Genomic DNA, 23,953 nt, shown 5'->3' on the forward strand with positions numbered 1-23,953 from the left:
CCAAAGAAGAGTTCTCAGGCTAGTGTGAGCAGATTTAGAAGGAAGAGAGAGGGCTGCACACCAACCTTCCACCCCAGCTCCTCTGTGTCTTTCTAATGAAGACAGAACTGATTTTAAAGAACCAACGTGAGGTGGGTTTATCTTCACAGACTGCACTTTATTGACAGCAGGTCCAACAGGGAGGCCTCTGGCTGCTGGGCTCCTTTCTGAGGCGCACTCAGCCTGGAGGGCAGAGACCATGTGGAAGGCGTCGCCCTTCCTGGCTTCCCTGGGATCAACATACCAGCATGTGCTCCGTGCAGTGTCAGTGCGTCACACACTCACTGAGTTTTCCAGGACACGTTTACGAAACTCTTTCCTTCCTGACATAGTCAAAACAAACTCCATCTTCCTGGGGCGATGAGATCAGACTCTTGCCACACACCTGAGGTTGCAAGCCAAGTCCTAAAACTATGATAGTCTAAAAGAATATAACAGAAAATCTCTAAAGGGCATATAAAAGAGAAAAGCTAGAGATTTGCACATGTGTATATGTATATATCTGCATATATCAGTTATATATATATACACACACACACATATATATATTCCAATATATGTATACATGTGTGTATATTATACACGCATCTATTTACATAGATGTGTTATGTGTACTTCTAGTTGCAGATATACAGATAGATTCAAACACACCCACATAACTAAATAATAAATGTGCACTAGGAAAGCCAGAAAATAATAGATTTCATTCAAGTACTCACCTACATTAAACAGAATAGAAAATGGGAGTTTGGGTTTTAAAAAAATTAGTTCTAATGTAATTTGTTTATGGTTACAAAACAACCAGATGGAAAGCAGTCTGGGGAAAAATCTGTTTTATCACTGGAGTGCACAAACACAATTAGAATGCTAAAAACATTAAATCTCATGAAACTGAACAGAACAGGGACTTTTTTTTTTCTTTTGAATGGCGATTAGATGAATTATAGCCACCTAAGCTCAGTAATCTCTTGAGACTCGATATTCCTTATAGCATCAGCTGTGGGCAAAAGAAAAAGAGCTGGCTAATTTGAAATCAATCATTAATATTCATTTTTTATCTTGCTGCAGCTGTAGTGACTGTGGTCTGTCATCTTTACTTTCCATGTGGCAATTCATTTCTTTTGAAGAAAGCAGGATTGGCAAGTTTCCTTTAGTCACTTGCTCATTCCTTCATTTGTTCATTTTCTTCTTGAAAGAAAAAAAAACACAACAAACCCTAGAGTGCTTTTCAAGTGACTTTTGAGCAACCTGAGCTGAAATGATTAGATACCCATTTATTGTGACTAGAGAATTTTTTTCTTTTTTAAGCTATGTGAGTATTTTAAGCATACTTTTCATTGATTATATTTCAAGTACTAGGAGTTTTTAAAAAGTAAAACCACAGAATAATTCTTGCCATCCATTTCAACAGAAATCTAAAATTAACATACATAGAAAGAACACTGAACAAAAATGTTCCTTAATTTTTTAATCAAATCGTATTTTTACTATCAAGTTCACTTAAAAAAATTTTTTTAAGTTTATTTATTTTTGAGAGAGAGAGAGAGGGCAAGTGGGGGAGGGGCAGAAAGAGGGAGACACAGAATCGGAAGCAGGCTCCAGGCTCCTAGCTGTCAGCACAGAGCCCAACGCAGGGCTCAAACTCGCGAACCATGAGATCATGACCTAAGCCAAAGTCGGACGCCTAACCGACTGAGTCACCCACGTGCCCCTCAAGTTCACTTTTAATAAATATATTTTTATCTTTAAAAATAGAAAAAATCTGGTATCCTACCATACTCATATAATCACAGTAAGCATTTGAACTTTTTCATCATTTTTTCATTTGCATAGATTTCTGCTAATTGTTATCAAGTTATATTAATAATGTTTGATTCTGCTGTTTAGACTTACTGTTGGCTCCCTGATGTTTTTCTTATGACTATATAGTTTTCCTTTTCATAACTGTGGTAAATACACATAATGCAAAGTTTACCATCTGAACCATTTTTAAGTGGACATTTCAGTGGTGTAATCACATCCATACTGTTGTGCAACCAGTCTCCAGAACTCTTCATCTTGCAAAACTGGAACTCTACACCATTAAGCAACAGTGCCCTATTCCTCCCGCCCTCCAGTCCCTGAGAACCACCATTCTGCTCTCTGTCTTTATAAATTTAACTACTCTAAGTACCTCATGTAAGTGGAATCATGCAGTGTCTTTTTGTAGCTGGCTTCTTTCACTTAACATAACGTCCTCCAGGTTCATCCGTATTGTTTCACGTGTCTGAATTTCCTTCCTCTTTATTTATATACCATACTTTGTTTACCCATTCATTGTAGATGGACACTTAGGTTGCTTCCACCCTTCGGCCACGGTGAATAATGCTGCTGTGAATGTGGGTGTACAAATATCTCTTCAAGACCCTGCTTTTAATTCTTTTGGATATATAACCAGAAGTGGGATTGCTAGATCATATGGTAATTCCATTTTTATTTTTTTTAAGGAACTTCTATACTGTTTTCCATATTAACTGCACCATTGTACATTTCCACCAATAGTGCACAAGGGTTCCAATTTCTCCACACCTTTGCCAACACTTGTTATTTTCTCAATTTTTTTTCATTGTAGCCACCCTAACAGGTGTGAGCCAGAGTATACAGTACCCTTAATGAGCATTTTAAATGACTATATAATATGTTGTCTGGTATATATCCATAATGATTTACTTAACCATAACCCTTTTGTTAAATATTTATGTTTGTTCCCATTTCCCCCCCAATTATAGATAACGCTGTGGCAAACATTTTCAGTATATACTTTTCCCATGTTTTAAACTTTTAAACTTTTCCCATGTCTCCTTTGGGTAGATTCCCAGAATTAGACTTAAAGGTTATATTGAATAAATCTTTATTGCTATTGATATATTTTACTTTAATAACTTTTCCTGTTAGGTATTGATTAGCTTTGAAATAATTTGCAGGGAGAAAATTATTGGGAGCCTACAAACTACATGGGAGCCTTCCAGGGGGTTTCTTTTCTTTCTTTCACCTATGTCCCAAACAACATATCACACATGGAATAGTCTGCCTAAAGCAACACTTCCTTTAGGTTTTTCATGACACTGCCACCAGAATTTCTCTTTTGAAAACACAAAGTCTGGAGCGCTTGGCTGGCATGTGAAGAGCATGTGACTCTTGATCTCGGAGTTGTGAGTTCGAGCCCCACGTTCGGTATAGGGATTACTTAAATAAATAAAAACTTAAAAAAAACAAACACAAAGCTCATGTAGTTGATCCCTAGTGTTCTCAGAGTCAGTATTTGCGAATTTGCCCAATGACTAAAATTTACTCATACCCCCCAAACCAGTGTTCCCAGTGCTCTCAGAGACAGTCATGAACATGCACAGAGTGGTGAAAAATTGGAGTCACTTAACATGCATGTTCCCAGCTGAAGTCAAGGCTCATGGTATACGTGAGTACCCTTTCGCAGTGTATTTAGTGCCACAGTTTCCACATTTTTGTGCTTTTTGTTGGTGACTTCACTGTTTAAAATGGTCCCTGTGTGTAGTACTGAAGAGCTTTGTAGTGTTCTTAAACACAACAAGTGATGCGCCTTGTGGAGGAAATATGTGTGTTAGATAAGCTTCATTCAGGCATGAATTACAGTGCTGCTGGCTGTGAGTTCAATGTTATGAACCAACAATATACATTAAATAAGGTGTCTTTTACAGAAACACACACTAAACAAAGTTACGTATTGAGCGGCTGATGAATGTGTTGTGACAGGACTCACAACCCTGAATATTCCCCTAGAAGGACAAGTTCAGTATTCGCCAATTCAGCGTTACCGGACACTTCTAGAACATCACTGCCGCAAACAATGAGAATTGACTGTATTTGTATGCTTCGTTTAAAAAAATTTAAAAACTCATTATTACAGTTTATATTTACTAAGTCTGTCATTTAAGGCCTACACCTTTATGCCCTAAATGAGTTCTTTAACCTTATCTTTGCCTAATCCCCAGTGTGGACTTTTGCTGCTGAGAAAGATTCACCTACAATGGTAAGAGACAGCTGCTTGAAATAAATGCCTTTAGTTCTGCCAACAGAAGGCTATCTGGTGGTAAAAATAAATTCTGCTCTCAAGGGCACCTGGGTGGCTCAGTTGGTTGGGCATCCGAATTCAGCTCAGGTCACGATCTCGCGGTTTGTGAGTTCAAGCCCCGCATCGGGCTCTATGCTGACAGCTCAGAGCCTGGAGCCTGCTTCAGATTCTGTGTCTCTCCATCTCTCGGCCCCTCCCCTGCTCATGCTCTGTGTCTCTCAATAACAAATAAACGTTAAAAAATTTTTTTTATTTTTTACAAATTCTGCTCTGAGATTAAATTCTACAGCAAAAAGGCCCTTATTTCTCAGGCACCTTAGAAAAAGGCTCTTGCTCTTTTATTTCTCCTGGCAGCACCCTGTCTTGGTCTTTCTTTGTTTCTAGGAAACTGTTTTGTCGTTAGCATGTTACTGCTTCATCCAGAATCCTATAGCCACATTGGGCTCTAATTTCCCTGTGGATGTGAGCTCCTGGCACACTGATGTTAACTCTGACATTCTCTTAGAGTGTATTCAGCTTCGTGGCCAGAAGCGGCTCCAGAAAGCATAACTAAATAGTGATATCACAGAGTGGAGCCTTTGTGGGTGAGTCCTAACATTTTTAATCAGCTTTCAGAGGTTTCTGGCACTAAGAATTGCAGATCATGGGATTTAAACCCGTATTCAACTCCAAGTAGATTTCTTGCTCTAATGTCAACCTTCTACATCACCCTAACCCTTCGATAGTCTGATATGTCTTTACGGCCTGCATGACGGTGTTGAGGGAAATAAAAAGAGTATGGCATCCACATTCACCTCTCAGCTGATGACAATGTAGAAGTAGCATCATTGTGCCAAGTAGCACAGTAATCCTGGCGCTCCAGGCAGTGACCGGCAGCAGTCATCAGTAGCAGTAGGAAGAAGCAGAGTAGCGAGAGAAGCAACCGCAGTGTGGAACAGGCTCAGGAGCAGACGCAACATGACGCCCCTTCCCCAAACGTGCTTGCAGGCCAGCCACAGATCTGTGTCCTACACCATGCACAGACATGTCACTCCCACAGAAAACCACTACCCATGTGATTAAGTCCAAATTCTTCAGCCTCAAACTCATAAACTGGTGCCAGACCCCCTTCCCCCACCATTTCCTTCTACCACACCTCCCACCCTTGCTGTTCTCCAGTCCAGCACTTTCTTTCCAGCCTGGTCTACTGAGCCTGTGAAGGGATTACACTTCTTTGCTCAGTGGTTAGTTCCTCTAAACTGTCATCTTTGCTGGGCCTTCCCAGAACCACTCAGATCCACACAGGGTCACCCACCCCTTCCTGGGTGCCCTATTGCATCTTCTTATCCTGACCCTAGAACCACCTGTATTGGACTATGGTTACTCATTTTTATGTCTGTCTCTTCTACCAGGCTACAGAGCTCACTGAGAGGAGGGAGAGTCTTTCTCCTGTTTGTCTCTTATGTCAGCCTGGTGCCTCTCGTGCAGAGGTGTAAAGGGTGTCCTGATAATTAGATGAATGAATGCAGGGACACATCTTTGTGATGTTAATTAACGTACTTTGGCGTCAGGGGTCCTAGCTGGTAGCTCCCGTTAACATTTGGCTGGGAGAAGATAAGTAGGTGGCAAGACTTGCTGTTCTAGGAAAGAAGGAAATAACAAGAGAAATTCCAAACGGACACTAAAGGGAAGTGGAAGATCCACTCCGTCCAGTCCAGTGGAGAGAAGGAAGGCAAAAAAAATGGAAGTCCAGAAACCAAACACTTCGTCAAGTATGTTCTGACTTCTCTTCAAACAAAATTCCAAAGAAGTGGGTCCTGCTAGTTGAGGAGAAATGGAAAGCAGGGGGATCTTATGCCCTACTCCCTCATTAGAACTCCGGAAAGAGACAAGCAGGATGACCCCAAGCAAACAGGCACCCACACTCAGGGAGGGTGCTCTGATTAGTCTCCAGAGGCCCCTCTCTTCCTCTGTGGCTGAAAGGTAACTGCCATGATGATCAAAGAAGAAATGGTGGGGCTACTTCTGCACAGAGGCCATGGCATGGACAACATAAACCAGAGGCCAAATGCAGAACTCAGCTAAGACACAAAGGGATTCACAGTAGCACCAAGAGCAGAAGTGAGGTCCAGTCTGCAAGTGAAGACCACCAGGCCCTGCGAAGCCAAGGGAACAGGCCACAGACCACCAGCCTCAGGCTTCAGCTGCAGATACCAACAGAGCCCTGTGACTGGAGGGATACCTGGAGGACTTCGCGAAGTCTAAAAGGCCCAAGAGATCTATGTCTATGGGCCCAAAGCCCTCTTCCAACCCACAAAGTCATATCCATATCTGATCATAGTTACTGCCTTGGGAAGAGCAGGGACTGGGAAAGAAATCTAAAAGATGCAGTACTGATATGTAAAAGAGCAAGTTAGATCATTAAAAGCAATTAGAATATATATTTAACTGGCCAGATGGGAGTTCCCACTTCACCTTCCTCCAAAAAGTGAGAGCCTGGCAGGAGGATTTGCCCAGCTAAACAGAAAACTATATTTTGGGAGGTACATGCACTGCTGTATGCTATATGAATTTTCCAACCCTACTATCAATGAAAAAAAAAAAAAAAAGATGAAGGAGAAGCAATCAGGTAGATACATCTAGTGAAAAAGGCTCCCAGCAGTTAAACAGTGATGGTGTTCTGGGGACTTCTGTGCCATTTTGTCCAACAATATGCCTCCCGTTTACACGTTCACACCTTCCTCTTTTGTGAGAAATCTGTACTTCCTCAAAACACTGAGGAGAAGAAATCAAGCTACTTAAACCCTGATTCTGGGTTTAAAAGTCAGTGGCTGCTGCTGCTGCTGCTCCCGTCAGGTATAATTTACATCATGGCTGCCTCTTGCTGATACCTTCAGAAGCTCTGTGAGTGCACGGGTGTGTGCATGTGTGTGTGTGTGTGTGTGCACGCACATTCATGTATGTGTGCACACGTGCCACTCTTACTGATCTTTGGGCTGGAGGGGCCTCAGGGAATCAAAGTCCAACGTTCACAGTTTACAGTGAAGGGTGGGAGGGCTTGCCACCTACCTTGGTGTGAGTAGACAGGGAGTAAGCAGGCCCCCTTGACTCTGACGCCGTGAACTCTCCGGTCTACCTGCAAGCCCTGCTTCCCAGTTCATACCTTTGGCTCTTCTGGCCTCTCCAGCAAGACCTCAGACTTGATGCCAAAACCCAAGTGCAGACTCTCTCAGTTCTCTGCTCTACATGGCTTCTCTGCCCAACTTCTGAATCTGGCTCCTACAGACCCTGCAATCTGTGTGAGAACTCCAGAACTGGGCTCTTTAGAGTAAGAAAGGACACTGGTTGCTTCCTTCTCCTCCAAAGCCTCTCAACTGCTCTCCTGGTAATTGCTGACTTCCCTCTGTCCAGCCCACCACCTGCCACCCTACCTGATGCTCACAGCTTGCCCTGTATCTCTCTGGCCATGACTGGCCCTGGTTGGCCCTGGCCTTCCCACACCTACTCTTAACTTTTATTTTTGTACCATTCTGAAAATTCACATGGGGATATATTTTGTTATAGTTAGGGTTACCACATACTCATACATGTAGGTACCATGAAGGGTAACATGCACCGATTCATTTAATCCTTCAAATGGCCTAAGATATTGCTGTTTTACTAAGGGGGAAACTGATGTTTAGGGGCATTAAGAGTTTTACACAAAACCACACAGCTAGTAAATTGTGGAATCCGAATTTGGACCTATGTCTGCTTACTTCCAAGGCCTGTATGCTTAGCTCCACGTGAGGAGTCTTCACCCTAAAGATGTTCCTCTGGCTCTGAACCCACCTCCCAATAATTTCCAGACAAGACCCCTACTCTTTGGAACCTTCATTAATTAATTCATGCCAATGAACAACTTGTTGTTGTTTTTTTTCCTTCACTTACATCTCATTGTCTAAGGACAATTTTTTTAAAGGGTAAAATAACGACTCTCATGTTATTATAAAATAAAAACAAGTAGTGCTGAGATGCTGAAATGAATTTAATTTGCCTGCAAAACTGGTCAAGATCTGCAGGCAATAATCAATTGCACGTGCCACTGCTCATTTGCATTTTTACAGACAACAATCATTTGCATTATTATTATTTTCTACAACTTAGAGTACAAAATGTCTCAGAGATAATGGAAGGTGGACATAATGTGGAAGGGTGTGTTACACAGAACACTCAGCAGTTATTTTTACACATTTTAAGGTCTTTTGCACTTTTTGACATCCTGAACATAATATTTTATGATATGAATGTATCAAAATGTAATCACTACACACACACACACACACACACACACAAATTGGTCTAGATTCAACTTGTGGAGAAACATTTTCTCTTCAGAATGAATATAATATAAGCACCTAGTCTTCCAGCTTCTTTTTTTTTTAATTTTTTTTTAATGTTTATTTATTTTGGAGAGAGAGACAGAGCATGAGCAGGGGAGGGGCAGAGAGAGACAGAATCAGAAGCAGGCTCCAGGCTCTGAGCTGCCAACACAGCCCCCGACGCAGGGGCTCAAACTCACAAACTGGGAGATCGTGACCTGAGCCAAAGTCGGACGCTCAACCAACTGAGCCACCCAGGCGCCCCTTCCAGCCTTCTTCAAGTGGAATCTATCAGAGATAAGAATTCTGCAACCAACCATGTATTACTCCAAAAAATTTCCCCCAATATCATAGGTTACTAACATTTTCCAAAACAATGTCACGCACAGATTGTACTAGGATAGTCACCTCCTATCTTTAACGGTGTCAGCGTTCACACGGCAGTCAATCACGGTACATTTTCACAGAGATAGGAAGTTTTGAAGACCCAATTAAATATTTTGACTAGAAATCAGCCTTTGCTTTGACAAAACATCCTAGCATGAAACAAATATTTACCAAAAATATTCCTAAAGGAGGATATGGGTCTATCTGTAAGATAGAACCCACTAAATTTCTTCCTTCCCTAAACACCTGTTTCCTGCCTTGAGAAATGAGGTTCTTTTGGTCACTAGTAATGGCCACTTGCTGAGTAAGGACACACCTGGTAAAAGGAAAAAGCTCCAAGACGCCAGGCACAGCCACCCAGGAGGGGTTTGGCAACTGGTGTTCAAGATTCAGTATCTAAAAGTCACCTTCTTGCCTCCTGAGGGAAGCAGAATCTGAGATAAGAATTCATATGCGAATACTTTATTTGGGAGGTACAGGAAATACTTGCAGAGGAATAGGGAAGAGAATAGAGTAGTAGGCAGGCAATAAAGGATGTCTGATTAAGCCACTATGACAGCAGGTGACTGAAGCTTCATCTGGCAGGGAAACTGGAAGAAATGGTGCAAAACAGAAACCCAGATGTATCCTACCCCAGGCGCAAAGGACCTGGGGTAGTATTTATATATCGACTCCCGGGAGCCATTGATTGAAGGCTATTCTTGAGAGATGCTGATTTCCTGGTACTTCTAGCCTATAGATTCTGCAAATAAGGCCTTTAGACTCAAAGACACAGATCCTGGCAGCTAGAGTCAGCCAGAGCCACTGAAAGGCTAGAGGGAGAAGAGGGGCTGGGGAGAGGAGATATTGCTAGTTCCTGCTACCCCTCAACAGCAGCTGAGGAAGGATGGTTTTCCCTCCAGCGCTCAGCATTAATGTGCCTCAGCCTCTCTCTTGGCCTCGGCTTTCTTGCTTTTTCTCCTGCTACCATATTTCCCAGTTTTAATTCCAGCAAGAGAGAGCATGAGAGGGAATCTGATTAACAAACTCACTTTATCATCATCCTTGGTACAGAGCTTATCGCCTTGGGCCAGTTCACAGACGACCGGTCAGCCTCTGGACTGGTTGTCCTGGGAGAGGACCTAGAGACACCTGTCCTAGAGACACCTGGCTCTAGTGTCTGAATGTAACAGTCAAGTGACACAGAGCATGAGCACTGCTCCTGGAGAACAGCTTGGGGCTGTGAGCAACACAGCACCTGGGGGCCAGCAGGCATCAGGCACAGTCTGTGCCCACACAGAAATGGCACAGGCCTGCCTCTGTCGGTTCCACGCTTACATTCACCTCACTGGGGGGAAAAGGTGGGGCTTGAAGTCATTAAAATCCCTCACCTGAAGCTGTGCTTTTCCATATTTATGTTTTCCTTTAGAATGTAGTTCCTCTGGCTAGTCCTAATTTAAAATTTACATTCTACCTCTTACCATTTCCATCTTCTCACGTGACTGTTTTCATGAACAAAAGCCTGACATATGTGCAGTAGGATTTCACTGTATCAAGAAGTGCTGTAATTCTTGGCTTCCAGGAGCACATAACATTTATTTAAATTTTTTTTTTTCAACGCTTATTTATTTTTGGGACAGAGAGAGACAGAGCATGAATGGGGGAGGGGCAGAGAGAGAGGGAGACACAGAATCGGAAACAGGCTCCAGGCTCTGAGCCATCAGCCCAGAGCCTGACGCGGGGCTCGAACTCACGGACGGCGAGATCGTGACCTGGCTGAAGTCGGACGCTTAACCGACTGCGCCACCCAGGCGCCCCATAGGAGCACATAACATTTAAATGTGAGGCCACTGTATTCTAATTGAACCCCTGGCTACCTTCTTTATGCTTCCTGAGGGGCCTTGTTCTCTCAGATATATGTTCCCACCATGTTTTCTTTGTAGCATTCAGCGCTCTGTACAACTTCTCTTTTGTTGGGTGTGTTTTTTGTTTTTTTGTTTTTTTTACTATGGGTTTCCTGACTCCCCACATAAGCCTCAGAAGGGCAGATGCCAGAATGAGGTGTTCAAATTAATATTTGTTGACTGAAATTATCATTAAAGCAAGGACCTTAAGGTTTTGTTTGTTTTGTATAAGAGTGTGGGGGAATTAGTTTGGACTGACCCAGTAGTATCTGTGGTTTTGTCCACAATGTGACAAGGACATGTACTGGGCTGGCAACCGGCCAGCGGACAGAACTGAAGTTGTGGCCTGGGTCTCATCAGCATGGCTCAGGCCAGCAGAGTCCCGCCTTGGAGATGAAAATCTCGTGAGGAACCATCAGGTAGCTAGTGGGTTAGGGACAAGTGAGCCGGGCAGTGAGCAACATGGAAACATCTGGCAGCCATCAGGGCAAAGGGCAGAGGGTAACCCACTCAGACCTGCCTCTTGCCTCTCTTGGTCTGGGTGAGGAGAATTCCAAGTCAGGGAGGGAATTCACAGCAGTCACATTGCTGACAGCAGCCACCCCACCGCAACCCACACTCTGCATGCCAAAGCTCTCACAAGGCCAAAATAAACAGCTGCAGAAAATGATTCTTCGGGAGATCTCCAATACACTGTCCTTCTGGAGATGCTCGTGGAGGTTTGCACTCACTGAGTGCCAAGAATCAGCACTTACATTTATCATCTGTGTTCTGGTCTTCTTTTCTGATTGTGGAAATTTACATTGGGTATGAAATTTTAAAAAATTTTAAGTAGATAAAATTAAGTAGACAGAACGTCAATATTTTCTATCCTGACTGCCCTGTATCCAAACAGTAAAGCCAACAATACATCAGAGGAGAATAATAAATGGCACTCAACCTTTATGTCATTCATGAAAGCTATCCTTTGGAGAAATTGAATAAATGAGAACAACTTCCCCTAGGAAACATTCCTATAAAGACTTCGAGACTGCTGTTAATTGGCTAAGTAGCTTTCAAATCAAGGGCAATGTAGGCAGAGGCTGATTATCTCCAAGTGTAAGAACAGTAAAACACTGAGTTTCAGAAAGGCATGGCAATTAATTGCTGGTTAGGCTTAGAACTCATAGAAACCACACACTTGCTGGCATTGTCCTGTGTCACTGAATGTATGGAGAAGAAATGGATTTCTGTGGTACATTAGGAAAAAAAGTTTTATTACAAGCTCCAGTGTAAATGTAATTGCTAAACTGTAAGAAAGGAGAAAAATCCAGATGTTCAAGGCCCTGGATCAGGATGTGAAGAGTGTGTCACATTAACATGTTCACTGTTAAAAGTAAGTCTCAAGGGCAGATTATTCAAAGAAAAGTGACAGCAAAGAATTTCCCAAAACTATGAAGAATTCTCTCTCTTTAGTAAGTGCACATCTATAAATTCCCTTTGTTCATTTTCAATGCACATTATTCTTTTTGTTCAAACTGATAATAATGATATATTCTGAAATAATGTTCTTTAAGTTAAATTTAGAGCTTCAAAACAAGCAGGCTGATATTCAATCTCAAAAAGCCCTGAGGTTTCTAACCATGTTTCCAAGATTTACTGCCAAGAAAAGAGATTGGTTCTAAAACTACATGAGGGTAGGGCACCTGAGTGGCTCAGTTGTTAAACATCTGACTTTGGCTGAGGTCATGATCTCATGGTTCATGAGTTTGAGTCCCATATTGGGTGAATTTAAGCCCTGCTTTGCGTGAGCCCTGTTTTTCTCTCTTTCTCTCTCTCTCCCCCCCACCTTCACTCACTTGCACCGTCTTTCTCTCTCAAAAATAAAAATAAAACTACATGTAGGTGACAGCTTTTCAGAACTCCCTAACTTCACAGTGTTCTCACATCCAAAGGCATCGATCCCATTTCATTCCATTTCAGCCCTTCCATAGCATGACCATGCCTGTCCTGAATAGTCCTATCATCAAGTCTGACCACTGCTCTCTGTCCTGTACATTCTCCTAGTCAATCAATGCTGTATCTGTACTATAACCCCTCATTAGGAAGTCCATTCATTCAACAGTGTACTAATAGCCTACTCTGTGTTAGGCATTGTTCTGACAAGACATCAGTGAATGAGGCAGACAAGAATACCTTGGGGGGTATGGTATCCCAAGGTAGATAGTAGACCATAGACATAATAATGAGTAACATGTTATGTGAGAAGGTGATAAGTGCTCTGGAAAAAATAGGGCACACTAAGAGGGATCAAGGAATGGCAGGGAGAGAGGGTTGCATTCGGTGGGGTGCTGCAATCATCTTGCACCAGCTCTTGAGAGTTGATGTGGCTTCTCTTTGCCAGAGCCACATTCAGCTATATCAATTCAGTGACATCACGTTGGTAACTTGAAATTCCTGAACATTTGCACCATGAAAATGTGCAAATGAGACATAGTTCAGCTTCTTTTTTCCCAGAAGAGCATCTGATAAACATTTACCAGCATACCACTGGTGTGATTTTAAATCAAATATTGACATTTGAACAACGACATGGATGAGGTAAGGGAGTCAGCCTTGTGGGATCTAGAAGAACATTTGAGGCCATGGAACAGCCATAGCAAAGGCCTGAAGTAAGGAGCAAGACAAGCGTGTTGTAGGAATAATAAGAAATGCAGGGGCTCAGTCAGTTAAGCATCCTACTTTTGGCTCAGGTCATGATCTCACAGTTCATGAGATCAAGCCCCACACTGGGCTCGGTGCTGACAGCATGGAACCTGCTTGAGGTTCTCTCTCTCTCCCTCTCTCTCTCTGCCCTTTCCTTCTCACACGCACTCTCTCTCTCTCTCAAAATAAGTAAACTTAAAAAAAAAAAACAAGAAGTACAGTAAAACTGAAAGCAGAGGGAGTGGTAAATATGAGCTCAGTGGAGTAATTTGAGACAGATTGTGGAGGATGTCATAGGTCATTGGAGGGACTGTACTTTTTACTTGGAATATGTTGGAAAGCTATTGGAGATTTTAAAACAGAAGAATGTCAAGATCTAATATACTTTTTATTTTAAGTTCATTTATTTATTTTTGAGAGAGAGAGAGAGAAAGAGAGAGCACTAGTGGGGCAAGGGCAGAGAGAGAGGGAGGGAGAGAATTCTAAGTAGGCTCTGTGCTGTCAGTGCGGAGCCCGACACGAGCCCAATATGGGGCTCGATCCCATGACTGTGAGATCATGAGCTGAGCTGAAATCAAGAGTCAAACACAACCAACTCAGCTACCCAGATGCCCCACGATCTAATACATTTTCAACCATTTTGACTGTTATGTTGAGAATAGATTGAAGTGGGGAGAGATGATGGGAAGTAAACAGATATAAGCAAGACAAGATATTCTGGGTATTCCATTCTATTGTGTAAGTGAAATATGATGGCTCAGAGTACTAGTAATGGGTGTAGTGAGAAATGGTTGGCTTCTAGACATATTTTGAAAGCACCTACAGGAAGTGCTAATTGATTGGATCTACAGTATCCAAAAAGAGTAAAAGTGGACACCAAGACTTTTGGATTGAACAGATGGAAGGATGGAGCTGACATTAACTGAAAAGTGGAAGACTATGGGTGAACAGATGCAGGAGTAGGGCAGGGAGGGATAATCAGAAGTTCTGTTCTGGACAAAAATTAGTTTGAGATATCTATTATGTTGAGTGAAAGATGGATGTACAAGTCTGAATTTCAACAAAGAGTTCTGGACAGGAGATAGACATTTGGGAGGCATAGGTGGCGGTTAAAGTCTTGGGGCAGGATAGCAACGCCAAGGAGTACAGATAATGAAGAGAAAATAAATGAGAATTCAACTTTAGAATATTCCAAGGTTAACAGGTCAGGGAAAAGAGGAGGGCCAGCATAGGAGAGGGAGGAAGGAGCAGCCAGAGAGGTGGGAGAAAAACCAAAGGTATGGTGCCCCAGAAGCCAAGTGAAGAGATTGTGTCAAGCAGGAGGAAGTGACCAACTATGTCTAATGCTGCTGATTGCTCTAGTAAAATCAGAATTGTGAATTGATTAGAGTATTTAGCAAAATGGAGGTCACCGGTGACATTGACTCGAGTATTTCAGTGGAAAGAAGCCTGACTGGAATGGGTTTAGAAGAGAATGGGAAAAGGGAAATTTAAGACAGTAAATATAGGAGACTCTTTCAAGGGCATCTGCTGCAAAGTAGAGCAGAGAAATGGGGCAGTAGCTGGCAGCAGAACTGAGGTCAAGTGTAGGCTTTGTTTTGTTTAAAGATGAGAGAAATACAGCAAGTTTGCATGGTGTTGGGAAAGAGCCAGTAAAGAGAGAAACTTCAGAAGAGGGGAACTTTAGTCCCTCAACCTCTAAGGCTGGTTTCATTTCCCTCTTTGCTTCATTTCCCTCTTTAGCCAGCCTGATCCCATGACTGGCCTTTTCTATTATGCCTTTACTAACCCCCTAGAATGCCTCCCTTTTGTTACTCCTTCTTTTCCAAGCCCACCATTTTCTTTCTTCTCTAGAACTCTTGGGTTGCCAGTTGGCTTTACTACAATAGATTTATGCTACTAACCTCAACTGAACCTACAGAGCTGTCCAAGTGTTCTTTTATTCTTATATTCTTTCATGGTTTGTTTCCTAGCAAATGACCAGCAGTGTTTATTCTAATTTTTTAAAAAATACTCTTAATCAGCATTCATTCAACACACATTTATTGAGCAACAACTGTGTTGCAGACCCTGGGGGCCTGACACCCAACCACCCACTGCTCCTCGGACTCTCAGCAGATGACCTTTACTCCATTTTACCGAAATGACTGATTGAATTTCTTCAATCTTCTCCCCTATGTTCTCAATTTGTAAAGACATCCTTTCCATCATTACTTATAAAAGATAAAGTTTCCTTGCTTATCTCAAAGATTAACTCTTTTACTTGGGCCTTGATTCTATACCCTCTTATATTTAATACTTTTAATTTAACAATATTTAATATATTTAATGTCCTACCAATTAATCTCATTATGTCTTTAACATTGTCCCTCCCCGATTACGGTCCCCTTCCTTCCTTCCAGAGGTAACAACTATATTGACTTTTAAACAAATCATTTTTGCTTTTCCTTATGATTTTTTTCATATATATATAAAATATATATACACATATATAAATATAAATACATTCATACAATATACATATAAGATAAATATATGTATATGCATATACATACACACACATATGTGTATGTGTGTATATATGTGTGTATATATATATATAATTTTTTTTAACAATATAGTGTTCACTTTTGACAAACCTGGAGTTCTGTTTTGTACTTTAAGTAAAATTAAAGGCTAGTTATGTATGGAGACAATTTTGGTAATACTAGATCAGCCAAAGAGATTCTCTGGGTTATAATTTGGCTTCAGCTTCCCCTTTTGGGCCCTGTGTACAGGTCATAAGTGAGTCCTGGAAACATGGAGTTAGGGCATCTGGCAGGAAAATGGTGAGGGGTGGGGTGCTCTGCATTCCTCTGCTAAGTACACCATGGCTTGTCTTCACATTAGCCCGCCTGAAGCTCTGATCACTTTACTCTTGTTATGTCCCATCTTTTTTATTATTATTATTAATTTTTTCTTATTTTAGAGAAAGAGAGCATTAATGGGGAGAGGGACAGAGGGAGAGAGAGAGAGAGACAGGGAGACTCTTAAGCAGGTTCCATACTTGGTGTGGAGCCCCGACGTGGGGCTTGATCCCACGACCCTGGGATCATGACCTGAGCCAAAATAAAAAGTTGGATGCTCAATCGACTGAGCCACCCAGGAGCCCCTATTTCTGCTCCATCTTTAATTTCTCCTGTTGTCTCCAGAATAAATTCTAAACGATCAGGACAGCATTATAGTCCTACATAAAATCCCACATAAAGTTTTCTTTACCTTTAGAGCAGTATTTTCCCCTATTCCCCTTTTTGCTTCTTATGTCAAACTAAACTACTGTAGCTGTTACACTGAATGAGCAGGATTCATAGGACACAATCAGAAGACAACCTGGTTCCTTCCCCTCATAGCCCATCCCACCTGCTCTGGGGCACTTGTCACTATCCTCAGTGAGGTTTCAGGCAGCTCACTTGTGAATAATGAAAAGTTCTGTGGTCAACGGGAGTCCTAATAATAGCCTCATTCCAGTAAACTGTTGAGTCACACATAGAACTCCAAATCTCACTCAAAGCCTCTCTTCCCCAATTAAGGCTGCTCCAAACTGATGTTATGGGAAAAGAGAGCATGATGGCTTCTTTTTTTTTTTACTGTATCTGAGCTTCTGACCATGACTCTCTGTCCTCTGTTCATGGGGCTAATCCTGGATCCTCACAGAAGGGGACCCAGGGAGAGACAAGGGTAGGAGCAGGACAGTTACTGCCTTCACTGGTGGCAAGGAACCTGGCACTGGTTTCCTCCAGCTGGAAGAGGTTTAAAGCTGGTATTTCTCTTGGTGTGTGTTTATGGATCTATGGAGGCTCCACCTGGAATATATCCCTCCATTACTCCTGAGATAGGGATGATTTTTTTCTCCATCCAATGTCTTCCCTCAGCCCCTGGGACTTGGGAATCCACTCCTGTTAAGGTCACAGCCTGCTTTAAGAAGACTATTGGGCAGACTAACTCTCTCTCCATTGTGGCCGCTTCTAACCCAGGGAATAATCACTCAAGTACCCTTTGTCCCAACAACTTCCATTCCCTACACAATTTTCCAGTCATACATTTTGACTTTAGGATTTTCCAGTCACGGGTCCAGTAGCAGCCTCTCATCCTTACAGAATCCAGTGGGCACATCTCTGAGTAGTGTCCTTAAAGTTCCCTTTTAATTGGCTCAAGAGGAAAGGACATACTTCCAGAAGGGAGAAGGGCTGCCATAGTACTCCCACAACTTTCTCCAAAGAAATTAACTGTCAGATTTCTAATCTCTTGCCAACAATAATCTCTTGTATGTAAATTCTAATCTTTTGTACATCCTCCAATTGTGTAAGGTGCCAAGAGATGCAGAACTGGTTTTTTGCCAACCTCCTCTGAAAGTCCTATGAAGGTGGTCTGGAAACTTAACTGAACAAACAGGTATGTGTCATCAATTCCTTTGATTCTAACTTTTGGGAGCTGCAACTAAACTGAGACAGAACTTGTTACAGGATACTATTTTCTTCTAAAAGACTCTGTCTGGGCTTTTCTCTGGGCTCCCTCATGTCGTTTCCTCCATCTGGAATGTCCATCTTTCCCATGTCATCTATAAGGCTCAGCTCAAAGACCACTGCCTGCAGAGAACTGTCCCAGATTCCCACAGCTACAAGTGACCTCTCCTTCCTTGCACCATTTTTATCCTTCTCAAACAGTGGTTACTCATACTCTGCCCTTGCATTGAAATTATTCCTGAGCATGCATTTTCCCTTACTGAATATAAAAGCCTTCACCGCAGAGAATCTGCCTGTATGAGTTTGTCAGGGTTGCTATGACAAGTACCACAGACTGAGAAACGTAAATAACAGGAATTTGTTTCCTCACAGCTCTGGAAGCTTGAAGTCTAAGATTAAGGTGTCAGCAGGGTTGGTTTCTTCTGAGGGACTCTATCCTTGTCTTGTTGATAGCCATCTTTTCTCTGTGCCTTTACATGGTCTTTCCTCTGTGTTGTCTGTGTCCTAATCCACTCTTCTTATAAGGACATCAGTCAGATTGGCTTAGGGCCCTCCTCAGTGATCTCATTTAACTGCAGTCACCTCTTTAAAGATCCTGTCTCCAAATCCAGACACTGACTGATGTACTGGGGGTTAGAACTTCAACATGTAAATATTGAGGGGACATAATTCAGCCCTTATCAACACTGTATTATCTTTATACCCCAACCTGTTGTCCACCTGGTGCTTATTTAACATGTGCTTGTTGTCTTGTACTGAAGAACTCCTTGAAGACTTGATGCCAAAACCCCCGAGAAGACAGCATGAATTATAATGCTTGTGATAAGAGAGTCACAGAAGGTTCTGACTCCCCTCAGAGTTGGAGAGCATTGGGGATAATTCATTCCTTTTTAATAACTGAGGCTTGGAGTGTAAAGGAACTAGTAACTGAAAGAAAAGAGGAGGAAATGGTGCTGACGGATTACACCAACGAAAGAGATACATAAAGTATCCCTGGCATGTAAAAACTGACACGCCCTGGCCAGATACCTTTTTCCCTTCGATGTGGCATATTGCCTGGCAGGGACACCAAGGGACACACAGGAGAGCCTGACTGCTCCTAACATCAGTGATCTGAAAGCAAATACTGCCTCCGAGCAATGCCACTGCCTCACTTGGGATCTGTTACCTATTAATTTATTTTGTTCCCGAACATATAGGGCTTATTGTTTCCATGATAGGAAAAATAACACATACACAGAGTAAGAAAATACATCTGTAAAAAAATAATTACACAAGCTAGGAAACGAAAGTCTTTTCTTCAGGAAATCTATAGCCCATATTAGAAGAAAACACAGAAAATTGAAGTGTGAAACTTCCAGGTAGAGAAGTTTGGGGAAGGGCAACAAAATACACACTAAGAAAACAGGAGGAAAGAGCTAACAAAGATACAAGAAGAAAGTAACAAAAAGAAAACAAAGATATGACAAAGATAGTCGATAAAACTAAAGCTGTTTCTTTGGAAAGACCAATAATATAAACAAATCTACGGCAATGTTGCTCAAGTAGAAAGAAAAAATACATGAAGAGTGTTTATAATGAAGAAGGAGCATAGGCACGAAGGCAGCAGATGAAAAAATTGAAAATGTGATGAAAAACGTCATGCTAAGTTTTCAAGATTAGAAGGAACGTACGAATTCTTAGAAAAATATAACTTAACAAATTATACAGACTCCATGTGTATCATCTATATGCAGTCCACATAATGTACAGAAACATCTGATATCTACATACATATGAGTATGAGTTTGTGTGGGTTATAACATGTATCTCAAAAAGAAACACCAGGCCCAAATACTTTCGGAGATAAGTTCTAGCCAGATATTCACAGAGATAATCCCAATATTAAACAAACAAATTACCCTACAGGAGGAGGACAGATAAAATGAATCCTGACCACATGCCACAGATAAATTCCAAGTGGACTAAAAACTCAGTATGACAAAATGCTCAAAATCCCAAGTTTAAAAAAAATTATCATTTCATACCCATCATTTTGAAAAAAAACAATAAAAGGCTGAGAATATCAAGTGTTGACTGATAAGGGGTTAATATCCAAAATATATAAAGAAATCACACAACTTAATAGCAAAAACACAATCTGGTGAAAATAATGGGCTGAGGACCTGAACGATAACTTTTTAAAAGAAGGCATACAAATGGCCAACAGGTGCATGAAAAGGTGCTCAACATCAAGAATCATCAGGGAAATGCAAATCAAAACCACAATAAGATATCACCTCACACTGGTTAAATGGTTATTATAATAAAAGACAAGCAATAACAAGTGATGATGAGGATGTGGTAAAAACAGAACCGTGTGCACTGTTGGTGGAAATGTAAAGTGGTGCAGCCACTATGGAAAGCAGTATGAAGTTTCCTCAAAAAATTACAAATAGAAATACCATATGGTCCGGTAATCCCTCTTCTGGAAAGGAAATGAAAACAAAATCTTGAAGAGATCATCTCTGCTCCTATGTTCACTGCAGCATTATATATAATAGCTAAGAGGTAGAAACAACCTAAGTGCTCATCAATGGATGTATGGATATAGACATATATATACATACACACAATGGAATATTATTTATCCATAAGAAAGAAGGAAATCTCACCATTCGTGACAACATGAATGAAGCTGGAGGGCATTGTGCTAAGTGAAATGAGCCAGACAGAGTAAGACAGATACTACATGGTATCACTTATTTGTAGGAATTTTTTTTTTAAGTCAAAACTCATAGAAACAGAGTGTAGAAAGTGGTTGCCAGGACTGGGAGGTGAAAGAAACAGGGAGAGATTAAAAGGTACAGACTTTCAGCTATAAGATGAATAGGTCTGAGGATGTAATGTAAATGTAATGTAAAACATGTAAATGGGCACCTGGGTGGCTAGGTCAGTTGAGCGTCCAACTCTTGATTTCGGCTCAGGTCATGATCTCATGGTCACGGCATCGAATCCCACGTCGGACTCAGCACTGACAGCTTGGAGCCTACCTGGGGCTCTCTCTCTCTCCCTCTCTTTCTGACCCTCCCCTGCTCATGCTGTCTCTCTAAAAATACATAAACATTAAAGAAAAAAAATTCAAAAACCCATGGTGACTATAGTTGATAACACTGTATTATGTAATTGAAGTTTGCTAAGAAAGTAGAACTTAAATCTCATCAATCAATCAATAATAAATGTGTGAAGTAATGGATGTGTTAATTTTTGTTATGGATGTGTTAATTTAACTAGGTGAGGGCAATTTATCTTACAATCTTATTGGTCAATTATACCTCAAAAAAGCTGAAATAAAAGAAACTACCAAGTGCTGCCAAGGATATGGCCCAACAAGAATGCTCAGATACTGTTCTTGGGAATGACAACCGGAACAATCTCTTCAGAGTTTGGAAGTGGATGGATGTTAATTGCCTAAACATTAGACATTTCACTCTTCTTCCTTGTCTACCAAACCCTAAAAAATTTAGGGCAGTAACATCCTGAAGCTCAGCGTATGAATAGTGTATGGTTTAAGCCGATCATAACCAACCCATATTCTTTTGCCAGACACTTGCTTTGCCATTTCCTTAACACCAAGGGGTTGCAAACCCATTCTAGCCAATGGAATGTAAAGGGAGATCTGATGAGGAACTCCTGGTTCCCAGGACATGAGAGTATCCAAGGGTGGGGCGGGGGTAGAGGTGCCACTGTCCTCCTCACCCATGTCCTCCTAAGTCAAAAACAGCCTAACCCTAAAACTTAAGAAGGTTTTTTCCTCTTTGGGAAACAAAAGCAAAAACAAGCAAACAAACACATTTTCCACATACTCTATTCTCTTTTTTGGAACACTGAAATGAGGCTGTGATGACTAGAGTTCTAGAAGTCATTCTGTGATCATGAGGTGACAAGCAAGAGGAATAAAGCCATCACACTAAGGTAGCAAGAGTGAGAGCATTAAAAGTGGCTGGGTCTTTTGCTGACAAAATAGGGCAATTAAATCTTTTTCCTTAAACAACTGTTAGCGAGCTTTCTTATAACCCGCAATCAAAAGTTTTCCTGGGGCACTTGGGTGGCTCAGTTAGTTAAGCATCCGACTCTTATTTCGAGCATCTCTCTTATTTCTGAGCATCATCTGATTTCAGCTAAGGTCATGATCTCATGGTCCATGAGTTCAAGCCCACATCAGGCTCTGCCCTAACAGAGAGCCTGCTTGGGATTCTCTCTTCCTCTCTCTCTGCCCCTCCCCCACGTGTGCTCACTCTCTCTCTCTCTCTCTCTCTCTCTCAAAATAAATAAATAAACATTTTATTTATTTATTTAAAAAAATTTTTTTTCAACGTTTATTTATTTTTGGGACAGAGAGAGACAGAGCATGAACGTGGGAGGGGCAGAGAGACAGGGAGACACAGAATCGGAAACAGGCTCCAGGCTCTGAGCCATCAGCCCAGAGCCTGACGTGGGGCTCGAACTCACGGACCGTGAGATCGTGACCTGGCTGAAGTCGGATGCTTAACCGACTGCGCCACCCAGGCGCCCCAATAAATAAACATTTTAAAAAAGTTTTCTTGATAAAACAGTTGTCTAGTAAAGTGAAAGAAAAGCCAAAAATCCAGAAATTCTTCTCCTAGGTGTACATCCTAAATAATCCTCTCAAATATGCCCAATAAAACATGTCCAGAAATGTTCATTGCAACACTGTTTATAATGGTGAGAAACATCAAAATGACCTAAATATTCACCAACAGGAAATATGGATAAATAACTTGAGGTCTAGTCATACAAAAGAATACTCTAGAGAAATTTAAATAAATAAACTGGAATTACGTGAATCAATAGACTAAATCTTAACAGAACACGGAGTAAAAAGAATACAAGTTGCAAGAGGATTTATACAGTATATTACATTTAGATAAAATGTCAAAACTTGGGACACAATAGTATATATTGTTTAAAGATGAATTAACTTATAATATACATGTAAACCATGCATGAGAATGTTAGATATCAAATTCATTATACCATTTATTTTTGTGGAGGAAGGTAAGGAAGTGGTATAGAGGACTAAATTCCACCTGTAATATAACATCTAAAGCACTCCATGAATACTAATTACTATAAATAATAACCAGAATATTCTAAAACTTCTCTAAAGGCACAAATGCTATAGCATTTCATTACTTTATAAGATGCATCAAGTCCTCCTTGCCTTACCCTGGTCATGACACATCAAAGCTTACAGCATTTGAATTGCAAAATTTGAGGCCTATAATTAGTGAGAAATAACACACAGAATAATCTTAACGTGTCAGAGACTCCCAAGGTAATTTCTGTTGCTATCAAAATAATTCAGTGAGTCATAAGTTTCTTTGCAATGTTGGTCACAATCCTTTGCGAAGTGCAATTCATGCAACCTGGATTCAATGTTCATATAAGTATCATTCCTGCAATTGCTCTTATTCTTGTAATCCTCTATTTTTCTAGGACAAGTTGTAAAACTGTAACAATTGCATTGTGTCAGAAAGACCCTGCATTTCAAAATCACAAACATTTCCAGTGTTCTGACCTTAAGGCAAATAAGAAGCTACGAGGGAATTCAAGTTTATTGGGAAAAAAAGGAGATGAGAGAAAGCGCTGTTTGTCCCAGGCAAACAAGACAGTCTTCGTTCTACATCAAAGGCCAGAAAAATATCAGATATAATTAATATTTCACTCTGGAAGATTTTTTCCAGTGTCCTTAAAAGTAATATTTCCTGCATAGACTTCAAAGTGAAATTCTGCAAAATCCTTTTAGACCTCTGTGCTAAAAGAATTACGTAGAAAAGAGTTGATGCCATAAAGGGACAAAGAAATTCCAAAGTCCTGTGTCAAGCAAACAAGAAGGGGCCAGGGCATTTTGGATAAATGAGACCAAGCTGTGAATGCCTCAACTGTAAGTTCAAGAAGTAGATGATGATTGAAGAAATAAAGTAAGTGCTCACAACAACACGGTGGGTAGGGATTGCTGGGTGGGTG

This window comes from Puma concolor, chromosome B2 (genome assembly GCF_028749965.1).
Source record: "Puma concolor isolate L17-30 chromosome B2, mPumCon1.1.hap2, whole genome shotgun sequence".
In the NCBI taxonomy this organism is placed as follows: Eukaryota; Metazoa; Chordata; class Mammalia; order Carnivora; family Felidae; genus Puma; species Puma concolor.